The sequence below is a fragment of the Phocoena phocoena genome, chromosome 7, assembly GCF_963924675.1.
Source record: "Phocoena phocoena chromosome 7, mPhoPho1.1, whole genome shotgun sequence".
Classification (NCBI taxonomy): Eukaryota; Metazoa; Chordata; class Mammalia; order Artiodactyla; family Phocoenidae; genus Phocoena; species Phocoena phocoena.
In genome coordinates this window covers 37,714,894-37,741,413 of record NC_089225.1, presented here as the reverse complement: position 1 = coordinate 37,741,413, position 26,520 = coordinate 37,714,894, and positions in this window count along the sequence as shown.

Genomic DNA, 26,520 nt, shown 5'->3' with positions numbered 1-26,520 from the left:
TACTATACAAGCCTACCTCAAGAAACAAGAAAAATCTCAAATAAAAAATCTAACGTTACACCTAAAGGAACTAGAGAAAGAAGAATTAACAAAACCCAAAGTTAGAGGAAGGAAAGAAATCATAAACATCAGAGCAGAAATAAATAGAAACAAACAAACAAAAAAACAATAGCAAAGGTCAAAAAAATTAAAAGCTGGTTCTTTGAGAAGATAAACAAAATTGACAAACCATTAGCCAGACTCATCAAGAAAAAGAGAGAGGACTCAAATCAATAAAATTAGAAATGAAAAAGGAGCAGTTACAACAGACATGGCAGAAGTACAAAGTATCCTAAGAGACTACTACAAGCAACTCTATGCCAATAAAATGGACAACCTGGAAGAAATGGACAAATTCTTAGAAAGGTAGAACCTTCCAAGACTGAACCAGGAAGAAATAGAAAATATGAACAGACCAATCAGAAGTAATGAAATTGAAACTGTGATTAAAAATCTTCCAACAAACAAAAGTCCAGGACCAGATGGCTTCACAGGTGAATTCTACCAAACATTTAGAGAAGAGCTAACATCCATTCTTCTCAAACTCTTCCCAAAAAATTGCAGAGGAAGGAAAACTCCCCAACTCATTCTGAGGCCACCATCACCCTGATACCAAAACCAGACAAAGATACTACAAAAAAAGAAAATCACAGACCAATATCATGGATAAATATAGATGCAAAAATCCTCAACAAAATACTAGCAAACAGAATTGAGCAACACATTAAAAGGATCATGCACCAGGATCAAGTGGATTTATCCCAGAGTTGCAAGGATTCTTCAATATATGCAAATCAACTAATGTGAAAAACCATATTAAGAAATTGAAGAATAAAAACCATATGATTATCTCAATAGATGCAGAAAAAGCTTTTGACAAAATTCAACACCCATTTATGATAAAAATTCTCCAGAAAGTGGGCATAGAGGGAACCTCCTTCAACATAATAAAGGCCATATATGACAAACCCACAGCAAACATCATTCTCAATGGTGAAAAACTGAAAACATTTCGTCTAAGATCAGGAACAAGACAAGGATGTCCACTCGCACCACTATTATTCAACATAGTTTTGGAAGTCCTAGCCACAGCAATCAGAGAATAAAAAGAAATAAAAGGAATACAAATTGGAAAAAAAGAAGTAAAACTGTCACTGTTTGCAGATGGCATGATACTATACACAGAGAATCCTAAAGATGCCACCAGAAAACTACTAGAGCTAATCAATGAAGGTAATAAAGTTACAGGATACAAAATTAATGCACAAAAATCTCTTGCATTCCTATACACTAATGATGAAAAATCTGAAAGAGAAATTACGGAAACACTCCCATTTACCATTGCAACAAAAAGAATGAAATACCTTGGAATAAACCTACCTAGGGAGACAAAAGCCCTGTATGCAGAAAACTATAAGACACTGAAGAAAGAAATTAAAGATGATACCAACAGATGGAGAGATATACCATGTTCTTGGATTGGAAGAACCAATATTGTGAAAATGAATATACTACCCAAAGCCATCTACAGATTCAATTCAATCCCTATCAAATTACCAATGGCATTTTTTACGGAACTAGAACAAAAACTCTTAAAATTTGTTTGGAGACACAAAAGACCCCAAATAGCCAAAGCAGTCTTGAGGGAAAAAAACATTGCTAGAGGAATCAGACTCCCTGACTTCAGACTATACTACAAAGCTACAGTAATCAAGACAATATTGTAGTGGCACAAAAACAGAAACATAGATCAATGGAACAAGATAGAAAGCCCAGAGAAAAACCCACGCACCTATGGTCAACTAATCTATGACAAAGGAGGCAAAGATATACAATGGAGAAAAGACAGTCTCTTCAATAAGTGGTGCTGGGAAAACTGGACAGCTACATGTAAATGAATGAAATTAGAACACTCCCTAACACCCTACACAACAATAAACTGAAAATGGATTAGAGACCTAAAATTAGAACACTCCCTAACACCCTACACAAAAATAAACTCAAAATGGATTAGAGACCTAAATGTAAGACCGGACACTCTGAAACTCTTAGAGGCAAACACAGGATGAACACTCTTTGACATAAATCACAGAAAGGTATTTTTTGATCCACCTCCTAGAGCAATGGAAACAAAAATAAACAATTGGGACATAATGAAATTTCAAAGCTTTTGCACAGCAAAGGAAACCATAAACAAGATGAAAATACATCCCTCAGAATGGGAGGAAATATTTTCAAATGAATCACTGAACAAAGGATTAATCTCCAAAATATATAAACAAACAAACAAACAAAAAATATATATAAACAGCTCAAGCAGCTCAATATTAAAAAAACAAACCCAATCCAAAAATAGGCAGAAGACCTAAATAGACATTTCTCCCAAGAAGACATACAGATGGCCAAGAAGCACATGAAAAGCTGCTCAACATCACTAATTATTAGAGAAATACAAATCAAAACTACAATGAGGTATCACCCCACACCAGTTAGAATGGGCATCCTCAGAAAATCTACAAACAACCAATGCTGGAGAGGGTGTGGAGGAAAGGGAACGCTCTTGCACTGTTGGTAGGAATGTAAATTGATACAGCCACTGTGGAGAACAGTGTGGAGGTTCCTTAAAGAACTAAAAATAGAATTACCATATGACCCAGCAATCCCACTACTGGGCATATACCCAGAGAAAACCATACTTCAAAAAGACACATGCACCCCAATGTTCATTGCAGCACTATTTACAATAGCCAGGTAATGGAAGCAACCTAAATGCACATCAACAGATGAATGGATAAAGAAGATGTGGTACATATATATAATGGAACATTACTCAGACATAAAAAGGAACGAACTTGGGTCATTTGTAGGGATGTGGATGCATCTATAGACTGTCATACAGTGTGAAGTCAGAAAAAGAAAAACAATTATCGTATATTAACACATATATGTGGAACCTAGAAAATGATGAACCAGTTTGCAGAGCAGAAACTGAGCCACAGATGTAGAGAACAAATATATGGACACCAAGGGGAGAAAATGGCAGGGGGTGGGGATGGTGGTGTGATGAATTGGGAGGTTGGGATTGACATGTATACACTGATGTGTATAAAATGGATGACTAATAAGAAATAAATAATTTTTTTTTTTAAAAAAAAGAGAATTTGGAGAGGGGAGGGATACTTAGGGAGTTTAGGATTAAAAAAAAAAAAAGGTCATGAAGAACCTAGGGGCCGGACGGGAATAAAGACACAGACCTACTAGAGAATGGACTTGAGGACATGGGAAGGGGGAAGGGTAAGCTGGGACAAAGTGAGAGAGTGGCATGTACATATATACACTACCAAATGTATAACCAATATCTAGTGGGAAGCAGCCGCACAGCACAGGGAGATCAGCTTGGTGCTTTGTGACCACCTAGAGGGGTGGGATGGGGGGGGGGGGAGGGAGGGAGATGCAAGAGGAAAGAGATATGGGGATATATGTATATGTATAGGTGATTCACTTTGTTATAAAGCAGAAACTAACACACCACTGTAAAGCAATTATACTCCAATAAAGATGTTAAAAATAAAAGAGACAAAAAAAAAGTTGACAAGACATGAACAAGCTAATCACAAAAGAAATATAAATGCTAATGAACATGTGCACGGAAGTTCAACCTTAATCAGAGTATCATTAATCAATTAGACAAAAATTAATAATGAGATGTGATTGTTTGCTAATAAATTGGCAAATTAAATGATCATATCTTATGTTAGCATGGGTGCAGTGGAATAAGCACGCTCATATACTACTGTTAAGAATATAAACAGATCCAAATTCCTGGAGGCATTTTACAAAACCTTACAAATGTCCGTTCTCTTAACATGGTGATACCATGAAAAAGAATTTTCCTCTGAAAAAAATCAGAGATACTCACAAAAAGTTCTGCACAAAAGTGTTATTTGTAAGTGATGGGATTATTATGCATGATTTTTATTTTCATTTTTAAAGTTTTCTATAGTTTTCAAATATTTTCACTGAAATGTACAGCCATTATAAGTAGAAAAACAAAGTAAATTTATTTTCTATTTTAAAAGATATGAACCAACCATTAAACTCCACAGAAAAAGCACCACCCTTTTGCTTTTCCTACTTTCATTCCACTAATGTGTACAAGGATGATACATACGAGTGAACTAATTTGCCAGGACAGGCCATGGGCAGAGAGAAAATGTAACTTCCTATTTGTTTCTGTGCCTTGACATGAAATCGACATGGCTTTTCTCTAAAATCAGAAGATGGAATGACTTGGCAGCAGATGAACTGAAGGCAATTTTCTCTCTCTCTGGGTCACAATGCTCAGTTACATTTCAGATGTCACCTACAGGCTCTTTCTGCATTAACAACTGCTTATTTACCATCACTAAAACATATAATGGATATAGCCAACTACTACAAGAAATAGATTAGCACATGCTTCATTCTTCACACAATAAATGTTAACATTGAAACTATGACGAGGAGGAAAATAATGAAGTTTTCTTCTTAGAACATGATAGTTTTGACTTTAAGAACTAGAACATTTTAATGTCAACTCCCTTCATTTGATAGATTGGGTCTTTTTTGTTCTTACTAACACAGTACTTAGATATTTTGAATTAATGTTAAGATACTCAACCCCTGGAACATGAAGGGACTTTCTTGCATTTTCCAATAAGAAAAAATAATCTAACAATGTCTTAGTCAAATCAGCAATTTCTCATACTTTAAAAGTGCCATATTCCAGCAACTCTAAGATGCCATAACTTGTTAAGATGCACCATTATCCTTGGTACCATAGAGAAACACTGCCAAGTAAATGATGAGAAAGTACATATCTCAATTATAAGATGCATACCAATTTCAGAGGTGTTCAAAGTTGTGGGGAGGTGAGTGCATTTGAGAATCAAACTAAGCAGGGTTCTGGTGTTTCAGCTACAGCCTGGGGGCAGGGCTCATTCATTTGGTTAATTTTCTGTATTCTGATTTCTGAAAGGAACTGCCAAGTTTGTAAACATATTCAAAGCTTAACTATTCAAAAACTACCTGTAGAAAGTGAGATTTAAAGTCCCTACCATGGTATATTGCCTACAATTAGTGATGTGCTGGAGCCAGGCTCAGACCAGGATAATTAAGCAGGTTGTTAAATTGTCAAGACTCTTGTAAGCCAGTAGTTAAAGCCAACTATTAAAAAATTAAATTGTATTAACTTGAAATTAAATAGATTATATTAAAAACCAAGGTAATAAATACTCAGAACGTATCACCTCCTAATTATTTTACTATATCTGTGCCCTAAAGATTATTTATGTCCAATGTATCTGTACAGCAGAAATACTAAATAATGGTGAGCCACTGCACATCTCTTTCCAATTCTGCATTCAGTGGGGTCCTTGATAGCTTGAAATCAGCCAGGTGGGAGTATCTGCACCATGGAAATCGGCAAATATTACAAATCAGGCATTCCCCACCCCCCAGAAAGTCCACTATTAAACATTTACTAACACATCACTGCCTACAATAACAAAAATAATAAAACGTTAGGCTCTAAAATGGATACACTAGCTACATATTACACATAGATTTATATGTATACAAATGAAATCAGTGCTCATGCAGCTCTATATCAAAAAAACAAACAACCCAATAAAAAAATGGGCAGAAGATCTGGACATTTCTCCAGAGAAGACATACAGATGGTTAAAAAGTACATGAAAAGATGCTTAACATCACTAATTATCAGAGAAGTGCAAAGCAAAACTACAATGAGGTATCACATCATACCAGTCAGAATGGCCATCATCACAATGTCTACAAACAATAAATGCTGAAGAGGGTGTGGAGAAAAGGGAACCTCCCTACACTGTTGGTGGGAATGTAAATTGTTACAGCCACTATGGAGAACAGTATGGAGGTTCCTTGAAAAACTAAACATAGAGCTACCATATGATCCAGCAATCCCAATTCTGGGCATATATCTGGAGAAAACCATACTTTGAAAAGATACATGCACCCCAGTGTTTACTGCAGCACTATTTACAATAGCCAAGACCTAGAAATAACCTAAATGTCCATCAATAGAGGAACGGATAAAAAAGGTGTGATATGTATATACAATGGAATATTACTCAGCCATCAAAAAGAATGAAATAATGTCATTTGCAGCAACATGAATGGACCTGGAGATTATCACACTAAGTGAAGCAAGTCAGACAAAGACAAATATCATATATCACTTGTATGTGGAATCTAAAAAAATGATATAAATGAACTTATTTATAAAACAGAAACAGAGTCACAGACTTAGAAAACAAATTTATTGTTACCAAAGGGGAAAGATGGGGGGGAGGGATAAATTAGGAGGTTGGGATTAACATATACACACTACTATATATAAAATAATCAACAAGGACCTACTGTATAGCACAGGAAACTCTACTCAGTGCTCTGTAATAACCTATATGGGAAAAAGAATCTGAAAAAGAATAGATATATGTATATGTATAACTAAATCACTTTTCTGTACACCTAAAACTAACAGAACATCGTAAATCAACTGTACTCCGATATAAATTTTTTTTTAAATGAAAGCAGTGGATCATAGAAAGAATAAGAGGCAAGGAAGCTAAAGAGAATGATCAAAAATCTAAACATTGACCTTAAAACAAATTGAAAAGCTTTCAAATACATATATATATTGATTATATGTGATAATATGATTTGTATTATCAGAATTATTCAGGGGAAAAAAAGGTTATTTTAGTTTTCAGTGTTTAAATTTCAATATTCAAACGCCTGAATGACCTTCTTACTTTGCTTAATAAAATGCAGAATGCTACATATTGTAATTTTTTACCATACGGAACCTCTAATTTGAGTGGGATTACAATTTACCCATAGTTCCCCAATAAATGAGAGACAATATTACTCTCATTTTGCAATGACGATAACCTGGCATGAATTTGACTGTATAATGTTGCCCCCAGAATGACCCCACTTATCTACAAACCAGTGAAATCCAACTGGGTCAAATAAAATTTGTATGCTGAACACCGATGGCTGAAGCAACAAACTTTTAAAATTTTCTGCCATTTCATGAAGAGTGACATTAAGTGATTTCTGTATAAAATAGTTTAAAAAATGATCTTATTAAATGTCAAAGACTGCAGTTCACTGTCCTTTGCCTCCTCCTGTCTGAGGACTCGGGTAACCTGAGGAGGTTTATTTATGAGAATTCATGTAAATCCCATTAACCTCTTCTTAATACCCTATGGTACTTTAGAAAGAATATATTTTATTTTATTTGCATTTACATAATACAGTTTGATACTCTCATATTGTATAATCTTATTTCCTCAGTTCACTTTTTACGAGAGAAACGAATTGTTTGCAGCTTTTCTACAAAAGAGACCCTATGTGAACCATACCCAAATAACTTGCAGAGAACTGGTTGCCATGGCTATACAGAAAAAGTAAGACACAGTTGCTAATAGGAATGTTGAAAAGTCTGATTTCCAACCTGGACTGATGAGACAAGATTTTTGATCATAAAATTAATGGAGCCAAGGCATCATCCAACTCTGATCCAAAGAACCAAGGGCAAATACTCCTTTTCATAATTTTTTTAATAAAGAGCATGTGAACATTTATAACTAAACTGTTAAAAAATTATAGAGATATCAATGTCACCTGCATTTGACTCTGTCTTCTTCATTCTCTAACAATGTTGCTTTTTCCTCCTTAATGTAGCTCAAGTTTTCACTATGGATTATTTCTGAGCCTAGAGTTATTAAACACTGGGTTTGTCAGTGTGAACAAAAGAAAATAAAAGAGTGACTGAGCATGACCCCTTCAAGAAATGTCAGCAAGCCTTTGTTTCTGGGACAACGTCATTAAGGGTCATGAGTATGTTGTGGTAAGAAGTTTGGCATTCCTTTGTAAGGCCAACAAGAATCACCAATATTATTCTTAAATATGGCACAATTTTTTTTAATGCTGTAGAAGCATCAGTTTGGCAGCTGAGCAAAAATGTTTTAGAGAGAAAAGTTTGCCTGAATCAAGGGTACCAACTTCTGAAGGCACAACTAAACTGCAGTAATTTAAGTGAGAGACAGAAAGACCTTGCACTGTGAAGTGGACTTCAAGAATCATAACATAAACACTACTGTTTTCCATTTTAAAAGTCCAGTCATACTTGTGATGATAATATAAGAGCTTTGTAGTTTTACCAAGGCTTAACGAGGTATGGGTCTCCAATAGAAAAAGGGGCAGAAGACCTAATAGACATTTCTCCAAAGAAGACATACAGATGGCCAAGAAGCACATGAAAAGCTGCTCAACATCACTAATTATTAGAGAAATGCAAATCAAAAGTACAATGAGGTATCACCTCACACCAGTTAGAATGGACATCATCAGAAAATCTATAAACAACAAATGCTGGAGATGGTGTGGAGAAAAAGGAACCCTCTTACACTCTGCAGGAATGTAAGTTGGTGCAGTCACTATGGAGAAAGTATGGAGGTTCCTCAAAAAACTAAAAATAGAGTTGCCATATGATCCAGCAATCCCACTCCTGGGCATATATCTGGACAAACTTTTAATTCAAAAGGATACATGCAGCCTTATGTTCATAGCAGCACCATTCACAATAGCCAAGACATGGAAACAACCTAAATGTCCATCAACAGATGAATGGATGCAAATGGATGCTGACATTTGCAGCAACATGGATGGACCTAGAGATTATCACACTAAGTGAAGTAAGTCAGAAAGAGAAAGATAAATACTATATGATATCACTTGTATGTGGAATATAAAATATGACACAAATGAACTTATCTACAAAACAGAAACTGACTCACAGACACAGAGAACAGACTTGTGGTTGCCAAGGGGAAGGGGGGGTGAGGGAGGGATGGAATGGGAATTTGGGATTAGTAGATGGCAAACTATTATATATAGAATGGATAAACAGCAAGGTCCTACTATATAGCACAGGGAACTATATTCAATATCCTGTGATAAACCATAATAGAAAAGAATATTAAAAAGAATGCATATATATGTATAACTAACTCACTTTGCTGTATAGCAGAAATTAACAGAACATTGTAAATCAACTGTACTTCAATAAAAAATAAAATAATTAAAAAATAATTTAAAGATTTACGGGTCTCTATGGCACTGCCTCCCCACCTCATACTCCTCTAGAAACTTCTCCCTGCACCACACACACCTCTGCAGGACGTAGATGCTCCCCCATTTCAAGAATTTATTTCTTGGCAAGCAGCCCAGGCAAGCCAGTCTGCCCTTTCCAGTCCCTGGAATTCTGGAGAATAACATTTTCTCCATCTTATTACATATACACCTGTATTTCTACTCTCTGGGTATAACTAGTAAAAGCCTATTTTGAACCTTTAGTTTCTGACAAATTTTATTGCCTTAAAATAGTACACATTTTAAAAAATATACATACCTCATTTACATGTATATGATGTACATCTGTAGCACCCTGAGAAAATAATAAAAGTGTTTTTCTGTGCCTGGTGAGGGCAGGGAGGCACACAGGGGGATCTCACTGTAGAGAAATTTTTCAGATTTATGTTTTGAAGAGTTTTCTCAAGAACTATATCTGAACTAATGAGAAAACACTGACTCAAGGGGAAGGAAATACTGTCTTTACAAGAAGAGATCAGACTTCCTTCTGATTCTTCACTGGAACTAGATATTGGAGTTAGAGAGAAAAACAAATAATGTAAAACAGTCAAAATCTTATTGGAGTAGATGACCTTCGAAAGGAATGATTTTCAATCTTGTTTGCACTCCCCTCACATCAGAGTAATACCAAGTACTATTATCAGCAGTAACAATAGCCCATTAAAGTAATAATGCTTATTTGCAGGACCTGGCTTTGGTTGGGGTGGTTCATATCAAAATCTAGGGGTGGGAGGAGAAATGAATGGATGTGTGTATTCTGAAAAAGCTTCCAGGTGAAGCTGATATAACTTGCCTCCACCCCCACCCATGTTACTCGCCTCCACCCCTACCGTAAGTAATTTCCCCCTTCCTTGCCCTGAGTCAATGTCTGCTTTAAGTCTGGTCCACCAGAAGTTGGAGTGGTCAGATCTGTATTCACTCTGACCTTTATTTGTAATCTCATTGTACTCCTCTGAGATGAACTGAATTCTTTGTTTCTTGATTGAAGACAAACTGGTAGAACAGAGCTGAATCCAGTGACAGACCATCCTTTTAGCCCTACACATTGATATTTTTAAAGGTGTTTGGTTGTTTTCAAATAGAGCATAGATTTTTCCAATTTTCCATAATCACCACTATTCTCTCTTACACCAGGTTTCTCCATTTATTTGTTTTCTATTTGGTCCCTAGAGGGATTTAGTTTGTGACTTCCTGGTTAGAACAAGATACTCTATAAAGCTGTAACATACTTTACTTTAAAAAGTAAAGGCTTTCTAACCAAATATACATGACAAGGAATACAGGGACAGAGTAAAAGTTTTCTCAGGAAACATGTAATTTTTCTATTTCATTGTCTTTTCATCAAAGATCTTGCTCCTTCCAGGTCTACAGTAAGACTCAAGAGTTGTAGAATGAGTCTGAGTCAAACTAAAGGCCTCTATCCTAGACCTCATGGGCTGCCTGAGGTTTGCGCTCAAATGCAACCTTGCCATCAGTCTGTGTCTCTGTCACTTCCTTGCCATTACAGGTTAGGTCATACTGTTCCCAATGATGTGTCAACATGATAACCTTCGCTGACTAACAAATTGCTATAGACTGAATGCGTGTGTTGCCCACAGATTTATACATTAAATCCTAACACTCAATATGATGGCCATTAGATGCAGATAAGGTCATGAGGGTGGAGCCCTTATAAAAGAAACTTCAGAGCTCCCTTCCCCCTTCTGCCTTGTGAGAACACAGCAAAAAGATGGTCTTCTATGAATCCAGAAGCAGGTTCTCACCAGACACTGAATCTGCTGGCACCATGATCTTGGACTTCCCAGACTCCCAAAGTGTAAGAAATAAATTTCTGTTGCTTATATGTCACCCAGTCTATGGTATTTTTGTATAGCAGCCTGAATGGACTAAGACAGAAATCGAGAATTCTCTCCCCATTTGCCTTATTGTCCTAGATCAGTATTTCTGGGTCCTCAAGAAACTTGTTTCTGGGCCTACCACGATTTTTTTAGGTTATAGGCCAACAAGATGAAGTGATTTAATGTTATAGAATGCCAACAACCTAATTTTGTTGGCAGAATTTGACTCAGTTTCTCCCAAGGGATTATTATCACTGAGAGTGACAGATAAGAATGCCATAAATATAAGGGAAGAGTGCAAATACATTAAAAGGAAAGCACAATTAACATGATATAGAACTCTAAGGTCTACAGTACAGGTGAATCTATTCCAGGTCCTTACTCCAATACTGGCAAAGTGTCCTCTCTCTACTCTTACCTTCAACATTCATAAGAAAAAATATTTCCCTCTGATTTGAAAGAATTTTAGAAAATTACCAACTCTTTCTTGGAGAAATGCTCATCATTCTATGATAGCTTTGAGTTGGCAATGTTGATACTCCAAGAGGTTATTTTCAACCATGTATTTCCCACACGGATCAGGAAGCTACCATTAGGTGGGTTGTATTGCACTAATTATACCAAATAGTTCAAAATCTTGTGAGCAATTTATAAAAAGCAAGATATTACATTCTTCTCCACTCAATTTTGATTTTCAAATGTACTTCTTTACTAAGTATAAGCACTGAGTATTGTAATGAATGCAAATTTTTTTCAATGTACCCAAGAGTACATGAAATATGATTACATTTTTATAATGTTACCTAATCACATTTGGCCCCAATCTCAGTCAATTTGGAGGTCTCCCTCCCCTTTGTTTACAACTCATGGGTGGGGAGGAGTTAGACTGCCAGGAAGACTAGCCACTGGCATCCACTAAAGAATGTTTTTCAAACTATGGGTTTCAATCTATGACATCAATTCAGTAGATCACACCAACACTCTTACAAGAAAGAAGAAAATAGGAAAGAAAAGAAAACATAAGCCAGCACTACAAATAAAAATATTGTTTTTGGGCTTCCCTGGTGGCGCAGTGGTTGAGAATCTACCTGCTAATGCAGGGGACACGGGTTCGAGCCCTGGTCTGGGAGGATTCCACATGCCGCGGAGCAACTAGGCCCGTGAGCCACAACTACTGAGCCTGCGCGTCTGGAGTCTGTGCTCCGCAACGAGAGGCCCTGATAGTGAGAGGCCTGCGCACCACGATGAAGAGTGGCGCCGGCTTGCCACAACTAGAGAAAGCCCTCGCACAGAAATGAAGACCCAATACAGCAAAAATAAATAAATTCCTACCCCCCAAAAAAAAAAAAAATATTGTTTTATGAATGTTTTGTGGTCCTGGCCCATAATGTAAAATGTCTTTCCTATAGTAGGTCATGGGCCAAAATTTTTGAAAACCACATAAGACACTGAGGTGACTATTGCATGTCCAGACATGAGGTCCAAACATGGCCTACATCTTCCTTAAACTATCCGCAAGATCTCTACAGTGCCAGATTTTTCTCAGTTACTCCCAGGCCTCATTCTGGGTTGCACAGTAAGATGTGGCCACTCCTCCATGCCACTTGAGAACAGCAGAGAGCTTTCTAAGGCTGTCTGAAGTCCTCTCTGCCTAGACATGCCACATATTCTCTTTTTTTAAATATATATACAAATTTATTTATTTTTGTCTGCATTGGGTCTTTGTTGCTGCATGCAGGCTTTCTCTAGCTGTGGTGAGCGGGGTCCACTCTTTGTTGCAGTGCGCGGGCTTCTTATTGTGGTGGCTTCTCTTATTGTGAAGCATGGGCTCTAGGCGTGCGGGCTTCAGTAGTTGTGGCACGCTGGCTCAGTAGTTGTGGCTTGCGGGCTCTAGAGTGCAGGCTCAGAAGTTGTGGCGCACGGGCTTAGTTGCTCCGCGGCATGTGGGATCTTCCCGGACCAGGGCATGAACCCGTGTCCCCTGAATTGACAGGCAGATTCTTAACCACTGCGCCACCAGGGAAGTCCCCACGTAGATATTCTATTCCACATGCCCTGAGTTCTTAGGAAATCAGGAGTGCTTCCCTTCATAGCTGGCTGCCTCCTTGGGCTTCAACCCTGAAGTAAGGCTTCAATTGCCACCGGTCTTGAATACCAAAACCCCTCTAGGGGATTTAATTTCTACTCCCTCTCTTCCAACCTCAGGGACCAGAGTACAGCCCACTTATCGGAGACATACATAGAACTCACTTTCTTCCTTCCTTTAGACTCCCCTCTCCTCTTAGCTCCTGAGATTTTACCTAGTCAGGGAGAAGAAAAACTGTCTTCGCCAGTATTTTTCATATCTGTTGTTCATGGCATAACTGCATGCTCAAGCTCGTTAACGTCTTGGCTTTTTAAGCCAATACAAATGCCCAGATTCTTCAAACTCAAAAACATTTTTTCTTTCAAAATTGCTGCTTCTCCCCTGCATTTATAAGCCTATTCTTAAAACTAAAAGCCAAAAATTAACTGATTTTTCTATTCCTCTTTCCCTCAGGCAATGGTACCTGAGTCTTCTGTTTAAGCTTTAATAGGAAACAGGCTGCAGGGTAAAGAGGAATTACCAGACACGAAGAACATTTCAATTAATATTTCAACACTATTCCTAATTATTAAACTTAAAAGGATAGTAAGTTAATGCAAAATTCAAAGGTTTTTTTTTTTTTTTTTTAAGCGGTATGAGGGCCTCTCACTGTTGTGGCCTCCCCCGTTGCGGAGCACAGGCTCCAGACGCACAGGCTCCAGACGCACAGGCTCCAGACGCACAGGCTCAGCGGCCATGGCTCACAAACCTAGCCGCTCCACGGCATGTGGGATCTTCCCGGCCCGGGACACTAACCCGTGTCCCCTGCATCGGCAGGCGGACTCTCAACCACTGTGCCACCAGGGAAGCCCAGGTGTGTGTATTTTTATGATACTCACACTGGTATCACAGTCACCAAATACTGTTTAATTAAATCCCATTTTTATTCAAAACTTGAATGGAAGAATTTTTTAAAACTTTCCTTGAAATATTACATAGTAATTAAAAAAAAAACCCTTTGAGAACATATATGCCCCTTGACTTCAGATTAGTAAAGCACTGAAACTTTTTGCTGTGACTTGAGTTCTCATTTTATGTTGAACTACACAAATTTGATATGATGTAAAATAACATGCTACTAAAGTCTCACCTCAGGTATAAAATTTGAAAAAGAAAATTGTTTAGACCTCCCCAATTTGTAAAAGCTCACAAAGAATTTTATGATTTCAGAGCTGGCAGGCCAACTTTATTATAAATTATGTGTATGCCCTTGCCAAATAGATGACCTTTTCATATAAACTATAAATACCCACCCAATTTCTTCCATAGCACAGTCTTGTTTTTGTTTACTTCATCAGTATTGCACAAGAAATTTTCATTCACTATTATCATACTTTAATTTTTTCCTTATATGTGAAATATGCTGTATATTATTGATCAAGTGGTAGCGTTAGTTATAGTTCAGGAAAAAGCCCAAATCAATAACTGTGAAAAGAAGACGTGATAAAAGACCACGAAGGAGGACAATCAAATGCCATGACACCATGTACTAGTAAAACAAGTTGTAGATTTATTCAGGCTTATGGAAAATTTAGCCTTGAATTATATGCGTTTTGAATTAAAGATGGTGGTCAGAAAAGTATCCTTTGCATAAAATGCAAATGCCTAGTACTTCAGCTCCTTATAACTGTGGCAGAGTTGGGAATTATTCTGATGATTGGTATTTTCCTCAAACTAGTATCAAAATGATTCGAATCACCATATCTTTGGCTCCATTCTTTTCAAAATTCTTTCCTAACAACATGACTTATCAGGAGTTGGGAAAGTGATCACAGTTATTTAATGTGACTACACATTGTTTGTGAGGTACCTGTGCCTTTTTGTACAATTCAGAAAAATGATGCATAACTGCTTTGTAAAGTTGCTTTTCCCACTCAAAAATTTAAGAACCTATCAGTCATTGCCCTATTTTCTTGATTTATACTTATAGAGTCTTACCACAACTTTATCAGTTAGAAATTTATGTCAGTCAAAGTCCAATCAGGAAAACAGAAACCTTTCTAAGTATTTAAAACAAAGGTAATTTAATACAGGAATGAGGATGGCAAGAGGGATCAGAGAGGCAACCAGAGGCTGTAACCACAAACAGCAGAAGCTGTGACTACCCAAGAGCTAGAGAAAATAGGCAGAGGTATGGACTACTGAAACCTAGGGTCTGAGCTGTCCTGGCAGAAGGTAGACTCATGGTGGTGCTGCCCAGGAGTTGTGGAGTCCGAGAAGAAACAAGCAGTACCAGAAATGCCACCAAGGTAGAGAAAGAGGGAGGGAAATACTCAGGCATCTCTCTTCCTCCAGGGCCCCAATCTCCTGCCAGTGCTTCCCATTGTTTTACCCCAGGATGGAAGCCCAGGAAAAGCATGGGTGGAGGGGCCTGGGGTGGGGCTGCGGGGAGGGAAGGAATCTTCCCTATCAAATGAAGAGAGAGAGCCAAGCTGGGGAAGGAAGGGACAAGAAGGAAGAAATCTTCAAAACCAGCACATTACCTCCCCTTTCTCTTTAGACAGGGAAACCAATCCATCTCCAGTCCATAGCTGAGCTATTTGTATATGAAATAAAATTTGCATTCAGTCCCTTCCATGAGGAATCATTCCATATAATCTCAGAAGACCGTTTTCTGGAAGAGCTGGAGCTGCAAATCTCATATACACCATAATATAATCTTACAAATGTGAGCCGGATTTTAAATTTTTTTAAATATACATAAGGTTATTTTATCCTATAAGACTCAGACCTAAAATGTTCTAAAATGTAGTTTAAAATACCTAGTCTAGCAATATAATAAATTCAGTATAATCGCTTCCTTTTGAATAAAAGCCATCTACCATTTGGTATTAAATGGCAGCAAGAACAACGAGCATAATAAATTTTAATCACGTTAACCTTTTAGTCATATGTAGGTGACTTTGATCTCCAAATTTCTGAATTGATTTTTATATGGTTTATAAATGTAATTCTTTTTTTTTTTTTTTTTTTAAATTTATTTATTCATTTATTTATTTTTGGCTGTGTTGGGTCTTCGTTTCTGTGCGAGGGCTTTCTCTAGTTGTGGCAAGCGGGGGCCACTCTTCATCGCGGTGCGCGGGCCTCTCACTGTCGCGGCCTCTCTTGCTGCGGAGCACAGGCTCCAGACGCGCAGAGCTCAGTATTTGTAGCTCACGGGCCCAGCTGCTCCGTGGCACGTGGGATCTTCCCAGACCAGGGCTTGAACCCGTGTCCCCTGCATTGGCAGGCAGACTCTCAACCACTGCGCCACCAGGGAAGCCCTATAAATGTAATTCTTAAAGTGCATAACATAGTACAAACTCAGTTCCTGCTTTTATATTATCAATATTTTAATTACATATATATTTTCTGACTTTTCCCTGTGCCATTAACATGACCAAGCCTGCTGGAATTCAAGGAGCATGTGAATGACTTTCCTAACTTAATTGACAATCTCAGCAAATGTATGAATTAATTTCACTAATCTTCAGCAAACTATAAATTAAGAAGTGAGGCAATAACAAGCTTATTGATTCCATACCAACAATCTTCTCTAATATGCTGCTTCTATTCCATAAATTTTTTCCACTGTGTCCTCTAAAACTCATATTTAATTATTAACAAACTTCCCCACAACCTCAACTTTTTTACTACATGTTGCCTTGTTTGCTTAAGACAAAATCAGCTCTCCCCTGAAGACCTCAACTCTCCCTGTAGGTCTTTCAAGGGAAGGCTATTCATTTTCCAACACCCCACTCATTTTGGGGTCTGAATCAGGGCACTCCCTGCTCCTCACTGCTACTCCAGCACCATATAACTCCTAACTCTCTTCTGTAAGCCTTTTCTCCTTTGAGGCTCACTCATGTCATGGGCTGTATTATCCTACACTCCTGTTTATCAATGAGGACAAGTGCCTGGCTAGTCTCCCTCATTTATTGAAGACTTTGACACATCATCTTAATTTCTTCTACCATCCTAGTTTTCTTCCATGTCCACAGAGAGAACAATTCTCTGAAATCTCAGTACTCTAACTCCACATCTCCAATGACCTTCTCTTTCACTCACTTCAGTCATCTACTCCCATGGCAACATTGACATTCATCATCCATGATGAGTTGTTCTATCCTTCACATCATAATTTTATTTTTTTTCAACATCTTTATTGGATTATAATTGCTCTACAATGATACGATACCTTCTGCTGTTTAACGAAGTGAATCAACTGTATGCATACACATATCCCAAAATCCCCTTACTCTTGTGTCTCCCTCCCACCCTCCCTATCCCACCCCTATAGGTGGTCACAAAGCACCGAGCTGATCTCCCTGTGCTATATGGCTGCTTGCCACTAGCTATCTATTATAGGTTTGCTAGTGTATATATGTCCATGACACTGTCTCACACTTTGTCGCAGCCAACCTCTCCCAATCCCCATGTCCTCAAGTCCACTCTCCACGTCTGGATCTTTATTCCTGTCCTGCCCTTAGGTTTTTCAGAACACTTTTATTTTTTTTTTTTAGATTCCATATATACGTGTTAGCATACAATATTGTTTTTTTCTCTTTCTGACTGACGTCACTCTGTATGAGAGACTCTAGGTCCATCCACCTCACTACAAATAACTCATTTCATTTCCTTTTATGTCTGACAAATATTCCATTGTATATATGTGCCACATCTTCTTTATCAATTCATCTGTCAATGGACACTTAGGTTACCTCCATGTCCTGGCTATGATAAATAGTGCTGCAATGAACACTGTGGTACATGACTCCTTTTGAATTATGGTTTTCTCAGGATATATACCCAGTAGCGGGATTGCTGGGAAATATAGTACACCTATTTTTAGTTTTTTAAGGAACCTCCATACTGTTCTCCATAGTAGCTGTATCAATTTACATTCCCACCAACACTGCAAGAGTGTTCCCTTTTCTCCACACCCTCTCCAGCATTTATTGTTTGTAGACTTTTTGATGATGGCCATTCTGACCACTGTGAGGTGATACCTCATTGTACTTTTGATTTGCATTTCTCTAATGATTAGTAATGCTGAGCATCCTTTCATGAATTTGTAGGCAATCTGTATATCTTCTTTGGAGAAATGTCTGTTTAGGTCTTCTGCGCATTTTTGGATTGGGTTTTTTTTTTTGATATTGAGCTGCATGAGCTGCTTGTATATTTTGGAGATTAATCCTTTGTCAGTTGCTTTGCTTGCAAATATTTTCTCCCATTCTGAGGGTTGTCTTTTCATCTTGTTTATGGTTTCCTTTGTTGTGCAAAAGATTTTAAGTTTCATTAGGTCCCATTTGTTTATTTTTATTTCCCTTTCTCTAGGAGGTGGGTCAAAAAGGATCTTGCTGTGATTTATGTCATAGAATGTTCTGCCTATGTTTTCCTATAAGAGTTTTATAATGTCTGGTCTTACATTTAGGTCTTTAATCCATTTGGAGTTTATTTTTGTGTATGGTGTTAGGGAGTGTTCTAATTACATTCGTTTACATGTAGCTGTCCAGTTTCCCCAGCATCACTTATTGAAGAGACTGTCATTTCTCCATTGTATATCCTTGCCTCCTTTGTCATGGATTAGTAGACCATAGGTGTTCGAGTTTACCTCTGGGCTATCTATCCTGTTCCATCCATCTATATTTCTCTTTTTGTGCCAGTATCATACTGTCTTCATTACTGTAGCTTTGCAGTATAGTCTGAAGTCAGGGAGCCTGAATCCTTCAGCTCCGTTTTTCTTTCTCAAGATTGTTTTGGCTATATGGGGTCTTTTGTGTATCCATACACATCGTGAAATTTTTTGTTCTACTTCTGTGAAAAATTCCATTGGTAGATTGATAGGGATTACACTGAATCAGTAGATTGCTTTCAGTAGTATAGTCATTTTCATAATGTTGATTCATCCAATCCAAGAACATGGTATATCTATCCATCTCTTTGTATCATCTTTAATTTCCTTCATCAGTGTGACAGTTTTCTGCATACAGGTCTTTTGTCTCTTTAGGTAAGTTTATTCCTAGGTATTTTATTCTTTTTGTTGCAGTGGAAAATGGGAGTGTTTCCTTAATTTCTCTTTCAGATTTTTCATCATTAGTCTATAGGAATGCAAGAGATTTATGTGCATTAATTTTGTATCCTGCTACTTTACCAAATTCATTGATTAGCGATAGTAGCTTTCTGGTAGCATCGTTAGGATTCTCTATGTATAGTATCGTGTCATCTGCAAACAGTGACAGCTTTACTTCTTCTATTCCGATTTGGATTCCTTTTATTTCTTTTTCTTCTCTGATTGCTGTGGCTAAAACTTCCAAACTATGTTGAACAACAGTGGTAAGAGTGGGTAACCTTGTCTTGTTCCTGATCTTAGTGGAAATGGTTTCAGTTTTTCACCATTGAGAACGATGCTGGCTGTGGATTTGTCATATATGGCCTTTATTATGTTGAGGTAAGTTCTCTCTATGCCTACTTTCTGGAGGATTTTTATCATAAATGGGTGTTGAATTTTGTGGAAAGATTTTTCTGCATCTACTGAGATTTTCAGATGGTTTTTATCCTTCAATTTGTTAATATGGTGTATCACATTAATTGATTTGCGTATATTGAAGAATCCTTGCATTCCTGGGATAAACCCCACTTGATCATGGTGTATGATCCTTTTAATGTGCTGTTGGATTCTGTTTGCTGGTGTTTTGTTGAGGAGTTTTGCATCTATGTTCATCACAGATATTGGCCTGTAGTTTTCTTTTTTTGTGACATCTTTGTCAGGTTTTGGTATCAGGGTGATGGTGGCCTCATAGAATGAGTTTGGGAGTGTTCCTCGTCTGCTATATTTTGGAAGGCTTTGAGAAGGACAGGTATTAGCTCTTCTCTAAGTGTTTGATACAATTCGCCTGTGAAGCCTTCTGGTCAGGCTTTTGTTTGCTGGAAGATTTTTAATCACAGTCTCAATTTCAGTGCTTGTGACTGGCATGTTTATATTTTCTATTTCTTCTTGGTTCAGTCTCGTAAGGTTGTGGTTTTCTAAGAATTTGTCCATTTCTTCCAGGTTGTCCATTTTATTAGCATAGAGTTGCTTATAGTAACCTCTCATGATCATTTGTATTTCTGCAGTGTCAGTTGTTACTTCTTTTTCATTTCTAATCCTATTGATATGAGTCTTCTCCCTTCTTTTCTTGATGAGTCTGGCTAATGGTTTATCAGTTTAATTTATCTTCTCAAAGAACCAGCTTTTAGATTTATTAATCTTTGCTATTGTTTCTTTCATTTCTTTTTCATTTGTATCTGATCTGATCTTTATGATTTCTTCCTTCTGCTAACTTCGGAGAATTTTTGTTCTTCTTTCCCTAATTGCTTTAGGTGTAAGGTTACGTTGTTTGAGATGTTTCCTGTTTCTCGAGGTAGGATTGTATTGCTCTAAACTTCCCTCTTAGAACTGCTTTTGCTGCATCCCACAGGTTTTGCATTGTCATGTTTTCACAGTCATTTGTTTCTAGGTATTTTTTTATTTCTTCAGTGATCTCTTGGTTATTTCGTAGTATATTGTTTAACCTCCATGTGTTTGTATTTTTTACAGTATTTTTCCTGTAATTGATATCTAGTCTCATAGCGTTGTTTTTGGAAAAGATAGTTGGTATCATTTCAAATTTCTTAAATTTACCAAGGCTTGATTTGTGATTCAAGATATGATCTATCCTGCAGAATGTTCCATGAGCACTTGAGAAGAATGTGTATTCTGTTGTTTTTGGATGGGATGTCCTATAAGTATCAATTAAATCCATCTTATTTAATGTATCATTTAAAGCTGTGTTTCCTTATTTATTTTCATTTTGAATGATCTGTCCGTTGGTGAAAGTGGGGTGTTAAAGTCCCCCACTATTACTGTGTTACTGTCAACTTCCCCTTTTATGGCTGTTAGCATTTGCCTTATGTACTGAGGTGCTCCTATGTTGGGTGCATAAATATTTACAATTGTTATATCTTCTTCTTGGATTGATCCCTTGATCATTATGTAGTGTCCTTCTTTGTCTCTTGTAATAGTCTTTATTTTAAAGTCTATTTTGTCTGATATGAGAACTGTTACTCCAGCTTTCTTTTGATTTCGATTTGCAAGGAATATCTTTTTCCATTCCCTCTCTTTCAGTCTGTATGTGTCCCTAGGTCTGAAGTGGGTCTCTTGTAGACAGCATATATATGGGTCTTGTTTTTGTATCCATTCAGCCAGTCTATGTCTTTTGGTTGGAACATTTAATCCATTTACATTTAAGGTAATTATTGATATGTATGTCCCTAATACCATTTTTTTAAATTGTTTTGAGTTTGTTATTGTAGGTTTTTTCCTTCTTTTGTATTTCCTGTCTAGAGAAGTTGTTTTAGCATTTGCTGTAAAGCTGGTTTGGTGGTGCTAAATTCTCTTAGCATTTTCTTGTCTGTAAAGATTTTAATTTCTCTGTCTAATCTGAATGAGACCCTTGCTGGGTAGAGTAATTTTGGTTGTAGATTTTCCCCTTTCATCACTTTAAATATGTCCTGCCACACCCTTCTGGCTTGCAGAATTTCTGCTGAAAGATTAGCTGTTAACCTTATGGGGATTCCCTTGTATGTTATTTGTTGCTTTTCCCTTGCTGCTTTTAATTTTTTTTCTTTGTATTTAATTTTTCATAGTTTGATTAATATGTGTCTTGGAATGTTTCTCCTTGATTTTATCCTGTATGGGATTCTCTCTGCTTCCTGGACTTGACTGTTTCCTTTCCCATGTTAGGAAGGTTTTCAACTATAATCTCTTCAAATATCTTCTCAGTCCCTTTCTTTTTCTCTTCTTCTTCTGGAACCCCTATAATTCCAATGCTGGTGCATTCAATATTGTCCCAGACGTCTCTGAGATTGTTCTAAATTCTTTTCATTCTTTATTCTGCTCTGCGGTAGTTATTTCCACTATTTTATCTTACAGGTCACTTATCCGTTCTTATGCCTCAGTTATTCTGCTATTGATTCCATCTAGAGAATTTTTAATTTCATTTATTGTGTTGTTCATCATTGTTTGTTTGCTCTTTAGTTCTTCTAGGTCCTTGTGAAACGTTTCTTATATTTTCTCCATTCTATTTCCAAGATTTTGGATCGTTTTTACTATCATTACTCTGAATTATTTTTCAGGTAGACTACCTATTTCCTCTTCATTTGTTTGGTCTGGTGGCTTTATACCTTGCTCCTTCATCTGCTGTGTATTTCTCTGTGTTCTCATTTTGCTTAACTTACTATGCTTGGGGTCTCCTTTTATCAGGCTGCAGTTTCACAGTTCCTGTTCTTTTTGGTGTGTGCTCCCAGTGGGTAAGGTTGGTTCAGTGGGTTGTGTAGGCTTCCTGGTGGAGGGGACTGGTGCCTCGTGGATGTGTTCTCGTGGATGAGGCTGGATCTCTTCTTTCTGGTGGGCAGGACCACATCCTGTGGTGTGTTTTGGGGTGTCTGTGAACTTTTTATGATTTTAGGCAGCCTCTCTACTAATGGGTGGAGTTGTGTTCCTGTCCTCCTAGTTGTTTGGCATGGGGTGTCCAGCACTGGAGCTTGCTGGTTGTTGAGTGGAGCTGGGTCTTAGCATGGAGACGGAGATCTCTAGGAGAGCTCTCGTCAACTGGTATTACGTGAGGCCGGGAAGTCTGTTCTGGACCAATGTCCTGAATTTGGCTCTCCCATCTCAGAGGCTCAGGCCTGACACCCAGCCAGAGCATTGAGACCCAGTCAGCCACACGGCTCAGAAGAAAAGGAAGAAAAAAAAACAAAAAAAAAAGAAATAATAAAATAAAGTTATTAAAATAAGAAATTAAAAAAATATTAAAAGTAATTAGAAAAAAAAAGAGGCAACCAAACCAATAAACAAATCCACCAATTATAACAAGCACTAAAAACTATACTAAAAATAGAAAGACAGAACCCTAGGACAAATGTTAAAAGCAAAGCTATACAGACAAAATCACACAAAGAAGCATACACATACACACTCACAAAAAGAGAAAAAGGAAAAAGCATATATCTATATATATAAAAAAAGGAGGAAGAGAGCAACCAAGTCAATAAACAAATCTATCAATGATAATAAACTCTAAATACTAAACTAAGATAAACATAAAACCAGAAACAAATTAGATGCTAAAAGCAAACCCCAAGACTACAGTTGCTCCCAAAGTCCACTGCCTCAATTTTGGGATGATTAGTTGTCTATTCAGGTATTCCACAGATGCAGGGTATCTCAAGTTGATTATGGAGATTTAATCCACTGCTCCTGAGGCTGCTGGGAGAAATTTCCCTTTCTCTTCTTTGTTCGCACAGCTCCTGGGATTCAGCTTTGGATCTGGCCCCACCTCTGCATGTAGCTCGCCCTCTGGCATCTCCTCTTCGTGCAGATGTCTGGGGGGTTAAAGGAGCAGCTGATTTGGGGGCTCTGGCTCACTCAGGCCAGGGGGAGAGAGGGGTATGGAATTCAGGGTGAGCCTGCGGCAGCAGAAGCCAGCATGTCATTGTGCCAGCCTGAGGTGCACTGTTTGTTCTTCCAGGGAAGTTATCCCTGGATCACAGGACCCTGGCAATGGCGGGCTGCAGAGGTTCCTGGGAGGGAAAGTGTGGTCAGTGACCTGTGCTTGCACACAGGCTTCTTGGTGGCTGCAGCAGCAGCTGTAGCATTTCATGCCTGTCTCTGTGCTGATAGCCGCAGCTCACACCTGTCTCTGGAGCTCATTTAGGTGGTGCTCTGCCTTCTGTAGGCAGACAGGGAAGGGATCCCCTCTCCTCACACACTCCGAAACAATGGTCTCTTGACTCTCAGGCAGTTCCCGACTTTTTCCCAGACTCCCTGCAGGCTACCTGTGGTGCACTAGTCCCCTTCAGGCTGTCTTCACACAGCCAACCCCAGTCCTCTCCCTGGGGTGTGACCTCCAAAGCCTGAGCCTCAGCTCCCAGCCCCCACCCGCCCCGGCGGGTGAGCAGACACGCCTCTCAGGCTGCTGAGTGCTGGTCGGCACCAATCCTCTGTGAGGGAATCTCTCCACTTTGCCCTCAGCACCCCTGTTGCTGTGCTCTCCTCCGTGGCTCTGAAGCTTCCTCCTCTGCCACCTGCAGTCTGTCCCCGTGAAGGGGCTTCTAGTGTGTGGAAACCTTTCCTCCTTCACAACTCCCTCCCAGAGGTACAGGTCCCATTCCTATTCTTTTGTCTCTGTTTTTTCTCTTTTCTTTTGCCCTACTCAGGTACGTGGGGAGTTTCTTGCCTTTTGGGAAGTCTGACGTCTTCTGCCAGTGTTCAGTAGGTGTTCTGTAGGAGCTGTTCCACATGCAGATGTATTTTTGATGTATTTGTTGGGAGGAAGTTGATCTCCACATCTTACTCCTCTGTCATCATGAAGGTCCTCACATCATAATTTTAGACCTTTTATTCTCTAACTAAAATATCTTGCTCTTCTAGCTTGCTGGTTTATTTAGCCCCAATACACCAGTGTGCTCAATTTGTTAGGATCTCTGCTTCTCAACATTTTCTTTGCCAGCATCTTTCTCTTCTCCTTCCTTCCACTTCTTAGAGTCAAGGCTCAAAATTTCAATGGCTCTATCATCTCCCTTACTTTGCCATCCTTCTGAAATTCTAAGCCAGGAAAACACCAACCTTGGGAAACCCAAATGTCTACCTTCTCTGTAGATGCACATAGGCAATTAAGCTTTGTTGTATAAAATCACAAAAACTGGTAGATTTGTGTCATACAAATTTAAGATGATCAATCTCATCTGGAAGCTCAGCATTATCCCAAAATACCATCATGCACTCTTAATCAAGGCTCTGCCCTGTTTAGCACTAACCATAACTGTCTGCAGAAAGGTTGCTTTGTTGTCTCTCTGTGTGCTCTCAACAGATGACCTCTTCCAATTTCATTGAAGTAAGAAAAGTCAAATAGAATGAAGCTCCTTCAGTGTCCAGCCTGTAGTCCTCTTTATCTTTTCTCCTTCCCTTCTTCCTTCCTACCTCTTGTTATTACATGTTTTAGAGCAGTGGTTCTCAAAGTTTAGTTCCCAAATAAGCAACATCAGGGAAGCTGCTAGAAATGCAAATTCTCTGACCCCACTTCAGACCTACTGAATTAGAAACTCTGGGTCCAATGATCTGTGGTTTAACAAGTCCTCCAGATGACTCTGATGCTTGCTTGTTTTAAGAACAACTATCTTAGACTAGTCCTTCTGTCTGTGTTCTTGATCCCTCCCAATATCACATTCTCAGAAGGTTGGAGCAATGGCACCAAACTTTGCCCACCTGCAACCACCTCATCTAACACCTGGTTATTTCAACAGCCTCCTAACTCATCTATCTACTTCAGTCTTGTTCTCCTGCTATCCATTCTCCACCCTGTAGCCCAAGTGATCCTCTTGGGTCATATATTTGTTAATGTCATTCTATTTCTGAAAACCTTTCAAGTCTTCCCTTCACCATTCACATACTATCCAACCTTTCAACTTTCTTACAGGTCTTTCAAGTTCTGGTGTCGGTCTCCCCATCTTCAGCCTGTACAATCCATCTTCTTAAATTTTAATACTTCAGGCATCCTGAAATTCTTTCTGTGCCTTTCATGCCATATCTTTCCTAGTCTCTAGTCCTTCATGGATGTTGACTCCTCATCTTGGAACACCCTTCTTACTGTTTCTTCCTACTGGCTAAGTCTAGTTGTCCTTTATGTCTCAAGTCAGAACACATTTCAGGGATGAGGCCTGGTGTGGTCTTCAGACTAGATTGAAGTTTACTCCTAGATGCTTTCTTAGCTCTGTCTTTATCTCCTATCATAATTTCCACCTTTTTCTAATGCCTGTTGTCTGTGCTAGACTAACAGCTACTTGAGGGCAGAGAATGTGTTCACCTCTTTCATACTGTATACTCTGTACCTAGCATAACATGTCTGGCATAAGATGGGTGCTCGATAAATATCTGTTGAATGAATAAATAATGAATGAATGTCAAAATATCAATACATTTTGTTTTGGGTCTTCATTTTCATTTTTTAAAATATTCTTTCTATTAAATGTCCTTTTTTCCCCATAAGTCTTTCCATTACTCTTTTAAAGTCCTAGCCCTGTGTCTCCCAATCTGTGTGCCAAGGTGCCTCAGAATGTCTTAGCAAACTCACAGGGCCACCATGAGATATTTTCAGTTGTCAAGGAAAGCATAGCAACATCTATCATATACCACGAAATCTACTACCTCAAGGAAGTTCAGAATTTCAACATCAGATAACTACATTTCTTTCCAAAATGTCTTATCTTCGTGAAGCTGGC